This window comes from Aquarana catesbeiana, linkage group LG06 (assembly GCF_042186555.1).
Source record: "Aquarana catesbeiana isolate 2022-GZ linkage group LG06, ASM4218655v1, whole genome shotgun sequence".
In the NCBI taxonomy this organism is placed as follows: Eukaryota; Metazoa; Chordata; class Amphibia; order Anura; family Ranidae; genus Aquarana; species Aquarana catesbeiana.
In genome coordinates this window covers 58,555,621-58,561,174 of record NC_133329.1, presented here as the reverse complement: position 1 = coordinate 58,561,174, position 5,554 = coordinate 58,555,621, and the positions used below count along the sequence as shown (strand labels likewise).

The 5,554-nt window shown below is 45.4% G+C and overlaps 1 protein-coding gene across 2 annotated transcripts in view; it reads right to left on the bottom strand.

The window, feature by feature from the left end:
• The window catches only part of PPP4C (protein phosphatase 4 catalytic subunit), a 37,147-nt gene that overhangs the window by 27,622 nt on the left and 3,971 nt on the right, over positions 1-5,554 (bottom strand). The gene's annotated exons all lie outside the window — the stretch shown is intronic.

The following is a 5,554-nucleotide window of genomic DNA, read 5'->3' as shown; positions in this document are numbered from 1 at the left end:
TAAAAGAAATGTCAAGTTTTGCATGAAGCAGATAACGTGCGGATCAGCAAAAATTATCCGAGACAAGCCTGTCTTATAGTCGGGCCTCTCACACATGATTGAAATGACATTTGTAAATACATAAGGATGCATTAAATGGCATTCACACTGAGCATTTACCTGCACCAGAAATGTCAGGTCTTCACAAGGGCACATTCTCAACTCAACTGTTTTCCATGTGCCTTGTTAACACTTAAAGTGTTTCTAAAAGCAGATTTTTTTTTATCTTTATGCATTAGAATAGAAATCCTTCCATGTGCAGCAGACCCCCTAATACTTACCTGAGCCCCATCTCCATCCAGCAGTGTTGCACAAGAGAGCCTCAGCTGTCCGAGGACGCTTCAGCATTGGCTGAGACAGCAGCGGGCGCCAATGTCAGTCAATAAGGAAAGAGGGGGGCAGGGTCAAGCCACGGGTCTGTGTCTAAATACACACACACAGCAGCGGCTCGGCTCAGGTGTCACCATAGCAAGCTGCTTGGTGTTGGGGGACTCGGCACGGCCAAGGAACGCAGGTGGGGGACCCAAGAAGGAGGATGTGGCCTGCTCTGTGCAAAGCCACTGTATACATTTTTTAAATTTTTTTTTTTAAACACACGAGACTTTAACCACTTGAGCCCCAGAAAGATTTGGCCCCCTCAATGACCAGGTCATTTTTTGCGATACGGCACTGCGTCACTTTAACTGACAGTAGCGCGGTCGTGCGACAATGTACCCAAAACAAAATTTGCCGTCCCCCCCCCCCCCCCCCCAACAAATAGCTTTATTTTGGTGGCATTTGATCACCCCTGCGGTTTTTATTTTTTGCACTATAAACAAAAAAAATACAACAACTTTCTGCTAGAATACATATCCCATTTTTTGGGAGAAAAAAAAAAAAAAGAAAGAAAATCGCAATAGGTGTATATTGATTAGTTTGCGCAAAAATTATGGTGTCTACAAACTATGGTATAGATTTAGTGACTTTTATTTAATTTTTTTTTTACTGGTAATGGCGGTGATTTTTAGTGGGACTGCAACATAGCGGCGGACAAATCTGACCCAAATTGACACTTTTTGGGGACAAGTGACATTACTACATTGATCAGTGTTAAAAAAAATGCACCGATTACTATAAAAAAAGTCACGGGAAGGGGTTAACACTAGGGGGCGATCAAGGGGTTAAGTGTGTTCCCTGGGTGTGTTGGGCTGCCAGATCACTGGAACAGTAGATCTCTGTCATGTCACTAGGCAGAACGGGAATCATCTTTTTTACATAGGCAGTTCCCAGTTCTGCCTCTCCTCACTGCGATCATGGGTCGCTGGTGGACAGAATCCACAGAACCCGCGGGCACGCTATCCTCCTTTCACGGACCGATGTACAGGTACGTCGGTTAGCGCAGGAGAGCCGACCTGCCGCAGTATATCTGCGTGAGCTGGTTGGCTAGTGGTTACTATCACTTTAAGTATAGGGCGTTTTTGCTTTTTTTAAGTCATAGTTACCTAGGTGGATGCAGCATTGATGAGACTCCGCATCTGTCCCCTGCTAAGGCTGAGAACCGAGCGATCAAACACGCTGATCGCTCAGTTCTCCAAAAAAAAAAAAAAAAAGCTCTGGAGGGCACATTTGGTCAGAGTAGACACTACCTGTTTAGACAAAATCTCAAACTGGCAGAAGATCCAACCCACATCACTTTCTGTGACGTTACATGTGCAGCGCGTCAATTACGTCAGCACTGACATCGGTGCACTCAGGAATTTGCATGTCAAATCCTCAACCGATAAAGCGCACACAAATACACGAACGCTTTCGAAATTTATGCTGTTTAACAGCTACTCTGCCAACCACTCTTATGCCCCGTACACACGGTCGGACTTTGTTCGGACATTCCGGCAACAAAATCCTAGGATTTTTTCCGACGGATGTTGGCTCAAACTTGTCTTGCATACACACGGTCACACAAAGTTGTCAGAAAATCCGATCGTTCTAAACACGGTGACGTAAAACACGTACGTCGGGACTATAAACGGGGCAGTGGCCAATAGCTTTCATCTCTTTATTTATTCTGAGCATGCGTGGCACTTTGTCCGTCGGCTTTGTGTACACACGATCGGAATTTCCGACAACGGATTTTGTTGTCGGAAAATTTTATCTCCTGCTCTCCAACTTTGTGTGTCGGAAAATCCGATGGAAAATGTCCGATGGAGCCCCACACACGGTCGGAATTTCCGACAACACGCTCCGATCGGACATTTTCCATCGGAAAATCCGACCGTGTGTACGGGGCATAACAGCGCATGCGTGCAGTGTTTAACTACTGTGTTGTAACGTAGACAGACGTGTATTTGCGTGCGCTGAATCAGTGGTCGAGGAATTTGACGTGTAAATTCCAGTGTCCTGACATCACGGCTGATGCGCTGCAAGTGGTTTCGTGGAACAGCTGATGCACGTCACAGAAGCGATGTGGTTTCGACATTCTGCCAAGTTCAATAATTTGTCCAAACACCTGCACTGTAAGAGTTCTTGCACATGGGCCGTTGAGCCCGTTCAGCATATTTGCCAGCACATTACCCCACCCAATCAGCCCTGGTGTCACCCACACAAATGGCTGTGCATTGTGGTATTCATGTAGATGGTGGCGGTATCGTACACACAAGTACATACTCTTGTTTATGACAGCACCAAATGTATACACGAGTACAGCAGTGCACAGTTATTCATGTCAATGACAGGCTGTACGCTGCACCAGGGCAGAGGAAATACACCAAGTTCAGCCAGCCCGTATACAAGAACCCTAAACCGCAGTGTTTGGTCAGATTAGCTGACCCATCAGAATTGGTAATGGAAGTGATGTTCTGTCGCCGCCATCTTGCTACACCCCACAGTAGTCCACAGCAAGGCTACAGTGAGAAGGCGGCAGGCGGACATCTTGTTACACCCACCGGAGTTTTGCATTTCACACTTTTTTACCAGTAAACTGAGCTTAAATAGTGAAATTCAGTATTTGAAATCCCTCAGACTGTTTTGATGTTGATTTTTCAAAGGAGCGGTGTTCTGTCAGATTAGCAAACCTGAGATCAGCAGGCTTGCCACTGCTTTTAAAATGCAACATCTAAACAGTGAGATGGATGTATAAATAGTGTATTTCACTATAGAAAGCTCAGTTTACTGTTAAAATAAGTGTGAAATGCAAGATTCCGGTGGGTGTAACAAGATGTCCACTCGCCGCCTTCTCACTGTATCCTTACTGTGGACGATTGTTGGGTGTAGCAAGATGGCGGCGACAGAACATCACTTTCGTTACAAATTCTGACGAAAAACACATGCACAAAAAAAAAAGTCCAAGAAAATTGAAATCTCAGCATCCAGGAGCAGATTAGATACTCTCAATGAATCCAAGACCTTCACATGGACTGGGTCACTGGGTGGTTCATGCAGGCAGCTCATGTAAGCATACAGAGATGCAGTGGCGGCACGGACACTGCCGCTCATCCTAATCTGACAGGCATGTAGGTAAGCAGCATCCCTAAACACAGCCAGTGTGTGTGTTTGGGGGCATTTTACCCACGTCTGACAAATTAGGATGAAGGGCCGTGGCCCCATACACTTACATGGGCAGCCTGCATGTAGTTATTGGGACCTCCGGCCACATAAACAGGCCAGTCGCTGCCTGCAGACCTCCGTGTCCATGTGAATAAGACCTAAACACGTTTAAAATAAATGCAGGAGGAAGTGATCTGGGAATTATAAAAACAGTTTACAGATCAATTTCTCTATAACAAAATAACACATGGGAGGCCGGTCTGAATGAAGGAATGCAAGCGATTGGTCCATTTCTAGAACACGGAAACATGCGGCAAATCCAAAAGGCGTTTACAGGTGGAGCAATCATAACAGAAACTGCGTGTGTGTTACAGGTAAAACGTTAACTAACCTCCAGACAATTAGGGCCCTTTCACACAGACATTCCGATCAGGTCCCCCCTGTCCTGAGCGTACCCTCCATTCACCCCTATGGGGGAGCGGTGACATGTCCGCTGACACCCGCTGATATCCAATCTGATAAATCCAGAGTGTTTCTAAATCTGCTAATACATTTAACACTCACACCCCCCCCCCCCCCCCCCCCAGATAGACCATTCTGCTCTCTGCTGTGCCTCCTTTTCTCATTCTTCTAAAGTTATCTCTCGCTTAGGCCCCTTTCATACTTGTGAAACTTCAAAGTCGCGCGATTTTACTGCGATTTCACAAGCACGATTTGGGATCAGTACGACTTTACAGGGTTGGGGTTTACAAAAGCTGCTTGTGCTTACAAAGTCGTACTGAAAATCGTGTCTATATTATTCAGGTATGATTTGCATGCTACTTGAGGGTTTAACATTGAGGTCTATGGAGTACAACTCACATGGAAGTTGGACCAAAGTAGTGCAGGGACTACTTTGAAGTTGGCACGACTTAAAGTCGTGCCAATATGAAAGGTAGTCATTGAAAATCATGGAGAATGACTTGTGCTACGATTTTGTGCTGCAAAAATCGTATAACAAGTTGTATAAGTGTGAAAGGGGCCTTAGCCCACACTCACACTGAGGGCCGGTTTGAAATCGTTGTGCTGAACTCGCCCGATTTCTGTCCGACATTTCAGGCCGACTTTGGGGGCACTTTGGGTTCCTGCACCGATGTCTATTCAAAAATCGCCCCTGAGTAGAGCAGGAACTACTTTTGGGAATCGGTGCAGCGTCGCACCAATTCGGTCGATGCCGTTGCTGGCAACAGCCGGAGATTTGAAATGTCAAATGACACGTCAAAATGGTCCGATGTTAACGTGGGCTAATAACAGGGTGTGAGATACTGGCCAGATCACCAGGTGAAAACAGAGGGAGGGGGGCCAAAGAAAACAAAACCAATGCAGCCACCACATCTAATGATTGGTAAGCCGCAATAGAATACATTTTTTGGTTTGGAGTATAACTACTAAAGAGTAAAGACATTTTTTTATAGTCTTGGATAGAGTGCAGAGGGATTAGAACACTGGTCAGATTTTATAGCTGCCTGTGCCCCTGTTAAGGAGATTACCCCCTCTATTCATCCTGTTTACCATGATTATTGAACGTAAAAGAAAACCCCAAGTTTTGGGTTGTCCCCTGAAAAGTAATAGAAGGGACGCTAGTTCTGATGACCTGGGGGGGGGGGGGGGGGGGGGGGGGGGGATTCCCTTGATTTGCAGGGATATCCTCTCACTTCCTGTTTGGCTATGGGACAGGAAGTGAAGGGAGATCTCTACAATGGGACACAGATGGCAAAAAAAAAAAAAAAAAGAAACTGACAGGGATTATAATCCTCCCTCCCTTATGCTGCCAATAAACTAAATAAAAATCATTTTAAAAAAAGCCCGAAATTCGGTCATTTAGAGTCAGTGCATTCATTTTTTGGCCAGTTAATGGGCATAAAATCAATAACGGTTGGGACGTTTTTTGAGCCAAAAAAAAGGACAAGTTTGGAAATTTTCTGCCGAATGAACGATAAATGAACTGTTTGCA